Source organism: Elephantulus edwardii, unplaced genomic scaffold (assembly GCF_000299155.1).
Source record: "Elephantulus edwardii isolate Elephantulus edwardi_28Jun2011 unplaced genomic scaffold, EleEdw1.0 scaffold00167, whole genome shotgun sequence".
Classification (NCBI taxonomy): Eukaryota; Metazoa; Chordata; class Mammalia; order Macroscelidea; family Macroscelididae; genus Elephantulus; species Elephantulus edwardii.
In genome coordinates this window covers 6,011,949-6,017,918 of record NW_006399917.1, presented here as the reverse complement: position 1 = coordinate 6,017,918, position 5,970 = coordinate 6,011,949, and the positions used below count along the sequence as shown (strand labels likewise).

Below are 5,970 nucleotides of genomic sequence, written 5' to 3'. Positions count from 1 at the left end.
AAACAAACAAAAAAACCCCCACTTTCATTATCATACAATCCCTCCCTCCCAGCTTATCAACCCATAAAAGTTTCCATGTTAGCTGACTTTCCAGTGAGTTTTCCAGAGGTAGTCATCTGGAGAAGATTGTTCCTCTTTTTCCTGTGGAGCAGCTGGTTGATTCAAACCACGTACCTTTGGGTTGGCAGCACAATTCCTTACCACTAGGCCACCAGAGCTCACACAACCTTGAAAGAGCAAATTAGTGTTTGATGTGGTAAGATTGGTGAGTGACAGTGTATAGAATTGTAGTCAAACATGTCATAGTAATGGAGAAATCAGAAAAGGAAGATTTCCGACACATCAGGCCAGGCACAGATGTCATCTCAGTGGCTCAAAGTTACTTACCCAGTTTGTACCAGGATTTGTCAAAGGGTGGAATGTAGCAGTTGAGATTTTTGAAAATCTGTTAGTTTTAAAGTTGTGTGTCAAGGTTGCATCTACATATATTCAGACTAGGCCAAGCCTTCAATTCTTTCAAATATGAGTTGGAAGACAAGAAGAAAGGACATATGGTGACTTAGTGATTCAATTCTATTCAGAGAATATTCCTGGCACTATAAGGGAATTAGCTACAAGACTTTCTAAATCTAAAGAATGTTTCTTAAAGTGTAGTTGTTAGCACCCCAACCTAGAATCATACGGTGCATTTTCTTTAGTAAAATATTATTGTTCTTCTTATCTTGATACATATTTATCAAATGACTGATAAATGGATGCTGTCAATGCAACCTGGATGAATAATGACCTTATGCACAATAGGATGAAATATTGCCTGATCACACATCATACTCATAAACACTGCATATTCCTTCATGGCTATTGTGATAATCCATCTTACGGACAAACTCCCTTGTCCTTGCTGTTCCTCGATTATTCAAATGTGATATTCCCCTTCAGTATTTGACTCCACCTGATGATATCCAAAAAAAGAAAGTTGAACAGTGCTCTATCGTAATCCATACAGTTTTTCTTTTGCTAATTTTCAAAATTAGGTCAACAGGTCTTTCATCCGAGTCTATCTACCTCTCTCTTTGCTCTTGACTCAGAAACAAAGCATAGCTAACCCTCCTTTATGTTTATGAGTCTCTAATTGGCAGGGGGAGAGACTGACCCCATTTCTTCTATGGAGCTGCTGGGGGAGTCAAAATGCCAGAGAAGCATTTAGCTTGGCAACACAACCACTTACAGATTAGGCCAAAATCTGTCTCCTTTGAAGATTTATGTGGTATCTGAAATATGAGTAGCATTTTTTCTCTTGCATAAAAGCACCATACAAAACACCGTAACATGACAAAATGATGGGAGAGTGGTGGGATTAATGATAATAATAATAATTATTATTAATAATAAAGAATTATATAATAATATAGAAATAATAATTTAAAAGTTTGGTGTTACATAGAGTGAAATGTCATCGTTGACACTTTATCTGAAGCAAATGAGTTGCCTAAAACTTTACACCACAACCCACACCAAGCTCATTGCATTTGAGTTACTCCCAACTCATGGTGACCCTGACTTGTATTGCCCTTTTTTTTTTAATTTATGTAAAAATTCGTTTGACTAAAATGGAGAAAAGAGATGCTATCACATATGATACAGTTGAAAGAGTCTAAAGAAAAAGTGTGGGTTTTAATCAATTGCACCATTTGCTAGTGTGTCTCCTGGGTAGCGTGATGCTTACTAAATAGGAGTGAGGGGCAGGGGATCTGGATAGGCTAGAAGCAGGGTGTTTCTAGCCAGAATTGTAAACTCGAGTTGGCCCCCATGCTGCTGGGGGAATGTGGAATGGTAACTGAGAAGATAACTGAGAAAGCAGAAATTAAAAAAAGCCAGCACGCACAGCTCTGTCTACAGAACACTCCGTACCCAGTTCAGTCAGGAGTTTCTTTGTCTTTAACTTAGTCCCAAAGAAAGAACTGAACGAGTCACTCTTCAGCTACATATAACTTCATACTTATACATGTAACTTCAGCCTGAAGTTCCCTGACGCATGGAGGAGGTGAAGTCTGGCCAATTACTTTTTCATCTTTATGCTACAGCCATAGTGGCTCCTTCCACAGACTACTGTTTGTTAACAGAAAAAATCTTACCAGTCCAAGCTGTTGGTGGCTAGCAGTGTCTTTGATTTAGAAGGTACCTGGGTAGGACTGGACTCCACCATATTAATTTCTAATGCGTGGAAAGCCTCCTATCCATGGGCCAAACATGGGCCACTACTGAAATTAGACATCGTCTCAAAGGCCGACTTTAGAATGAAAGAAACTAACGGAAGAGCACAGCATCAAGAATCTTCTACAAAGTGTGAGGAGTAGCAAGACTCTGTCCCAAGCATTTTTAGCCGACTGCTCAGAGGATGTTTGCTCCGCCCAGTGGAGTGGTGAAAGGGCCAAGGTGATAGGCTAACCTGCCTGTGGTTTATGACTTCCCACTACAATCCTTTCTCATTTACTCTGAAAATCCCCACCCAGATCAATGTGATGATCCCTCGTCTCCTGTACAGTGAGTGACCCACCGTGGCCCAGAAGGCTTTTTAATCAATTCATGGTTAGACATTTGAGTCTGTGCTCTTAAAAAGGGTGGGGTCGTCTATTCCCTTAGGAACCAAATGCCCCTGTCTGAACAGATTATATGTTTAGTATGAAATGCTCTGATTATTTTAGGAGTAAATGCAACTTAAAGGTAAAAATAGAGCCGGAAAAACAAAACAAAGCAAACCAAACCAAACCAAACCAAAACAAGCCGGTGTCATTTGAAAAACAAAAAGGAAGGAAGCAGATTTAACTGGTGCTCAAAGCTTCTCTGATACAAAATACTTGGTCATGTGTTCATAATTCGCTCGCCATTTCCAGCAAAAAAGAAGATGCAATGACAAAAGAAACGTCTAACGAAAGAAGAGAAAGACACAGAGCCCTGGCATTTTCTGTTGGAACAAAACTCTCCTGCTTTGTTCATGTACAGTTAAGTTCATTTAACACCTGATCCAGTGTCGGATGGAAGCCTGCGTCCTCTTCTTTGGCCTGGGCAAGTTTTTCTTCCAGGTCATCAATGGCCTTTTTCCAGTTTGGCAATCGTTCTCTCTGAGAACTCAGCTCAGGTCTTGCCCAGCACAAGTTTAATTTCTTCTTCATAGTTAGCCTCTTTTTCAGAATGCTTTTCTGAGGCCGCCTCGAGCGATGTCAGATTGTTTGTGACAGTCTTGAGTTCCTTCTGGTTGCCACATTGTAGTTGAGACACCTCTGCTCGCTCCTCGGCTGTCCCCACCTCGCCCTCCAGGACAAGGCTTAGGAGCTGCCTCCTCCGCATGCGCTTGGCCTCTTTGAGCGGCATCTCTCGGATCTCCGTCTTCTCCCCGTCCACCAGGGCCTGGTCCTCTATCACTGATATCAGGCCTCTCTCACTCTCATCTGCAGCCTTCTCTGCCTCCTCCAGCTTCTTCAGGGCTGTGGCCAGGCGCCCCTGAGCCCTGTCCAGCTCCTCCTGCACCAGCTGGATGCCTTGATTGAGAGCTGCACCTTGGTCTATCTCTCACGGTCCAGCTCATCCAGCTCGAGCTGCAGGCCCTGAGTTTGGTCCTCCACCTCGTCCACCAGCTGCTGCAGCGCCTGGATCTCCATCTCCACAGAGTTGAGGCTGGCCATGGCGAGATGCTTGCAGCCCTGCCGTCCCTCCCAGCCACCAGCCTTTGCAACACCTGCCACCTCCGCCTGGCCACCCCTGACTTGTTTTTCTAAGGTTAATCTTTATAGGAAGAAATTATCCATCTATCTTCTGTGGAACAGCTTGTGGATTCCATAACGCACATACCGCATCCACTAAACTAAAAGCTCAAAGTCTTGAGTCTCTTTTGACGCCTAGTGACCCTCCATCCATTTTTGGATGTTATACAAAGCATTTAAGTTGTGTAAATATTAAATATAATTTTTTTATGATCAGGGCTTGGTGAAGCTATTATTTTTGCAGTATGGAGGAAAATGGACTGCAAAACCATAATGAGTTTTCAGTAAATAAAATTCAGTCAAGTGTTATAACTTACTGATCATATTGAAATAGGAACCCGAGTTGTTTTCAAAATATATTAGAGCATATTCTAGCTTTCCCCCTTTCTCCAAGAAATGATTCAGATAATGAGTTATTTTCTTGACTTGAAGCTAATGGTGGGTAATGGCTTACAAAACCTTTACATAGGAGCACTTGTTTTCTCTTCATCATAAACACAAAGTACCAATGTTTATTTAAAGTACCAAAGCATTACTCAATTTATTTCAGTCTAAATGCATTCTTCATCTTAGAATTCAGTGTAATAAAAGAGTCAGTAAGAATGGCTTTTGACCTAATATTTAATCTGAGAAGCAAATTCGACACATAAAAAACTTTTATTAACAATGTTATTTTAATAGAATAATTCTGAAGAGAAACAGAAGCTTAAATAGACCAAAACAAAAAATTAGATGCCATGCACACCCATGTTTATTGCAGCTTTGTTCACAATAGCAAGGAGTTGGAAACAACCTAAGTGCCCATCAACAAACGAATGGCTAGAGAAGCTGTGGTATATTCGCACAATGGAATACTATGCTGCATTAAAAAACAAGGAACTCATGCAATATTATTCAAAATGGTTGACTCTGGAGAACATTATGTTGAGTGAAATATCCCAGTCACAAAAGGACAAATATTACATGATGCCACTGTTGTAGAATGGGACTGTCCTTGGGGTTGGGGAGAGACTGAGTAAGATGGGTTCAATAATGTATACTGCACTGAAACAGAGGAGGGAGAGAACCGTTTAAAAGAGAGATATAACTGGGTATTTCTGTCATCACAGGAGACTAGATCGAGGGCTACATGGTGGAGGGGACCTGGGGGAGGATTTGTAAAACAATGAAAGAATCTTTTCTTTTACTTTTCCATAATTTTTGGACTCATGTACTTATAACTTGTTAGTCAAATTTGTGTCTTCTAGGTTGCAACACCCCCATGATACATCTTCAAGGATATGAACATGTACAGCCAAGCACAATCAATAAGAGTGCATCTAAATTCCAAAATCAATCTCCATAATAGTCTATGTGTTTCCTACTGCCAAAGGGGCCCTTTAGAGTAGTGAGAGAAGATCTTCACCCTGAAACCCACAGCGTCCCTTTTCAGCAGGAAGTAGCTAAGAGAATACGCTATCCCCTTTTCCTTATGACTCAGGTTGAAGTCTCTCTCAGGGAGGAGTGATAGGGAATGGCAAAGGACACACTGACAAAGAAGATTAATCAGAACTGGCTTTGACAAGCACTGTGGCATTTCGACAAGAACAAACTGGGAGGAGGGTAGAGAGAATAGTGCAACAATGAATGAGTGGAAGCCCAAAATCTCTGTAAATGTTTATGAAAATTAATAAAATATAATTATAGAAAAAAAAATAAAAAAAAATTAGATGCCAAATGAGATCTCATATAAAAACAACACAAATGATAAATATTTGCAAATAACACAACTCAGTATTTTACCAATAAAGATATTTGTAAAGCCAATTATCATCTTTTCCATTCCCTTCTGTGTAGTGAAGGAGGGAGCCCTAATGACCTAGTGTTAAGGATCTGTGCTATCAACCCAAAGGCACAAGGTTTGACTCGTCCAGCTGGACAACCTTCTACCATGTGATTTAAATGCCTCTGAAAATCTAGTGAAATATCAGCCATGAGTCAGATCCAATTCAAAGGTGGTAAACAACAATACACAGTTAAAGAGAAAGTTTTGATGATTTATTGGGTAAGTGTTGAAGCTGCCAGTCCAATGGCACACGGTTCAAATCTGCCAACATCTTTGTGGGAGAACGAGAGGCAGTCTTCATCCTTGTGATTTACAGCCTGTGAAAACTCACTGGATTGTCAGCTTTGCCTTGGTTCTGGCTCCATGGCACATAACATTAAGAAG

The 5,970-nt window shown here is 40.7% G+C and overlaps 1 pseudogene; it reads right to left on the bottom strand.

Annotated features, from left to right (window-relative positions):
• Positions 1-2,993: 2,993 nt before the first annotated feature.
• Positions 2,994-3,683, bottom strand: LOC102855681 (annotated as a pseudogene).
• Positions 3,684-5,970: the final 2,287 nt, after the last annotated feature.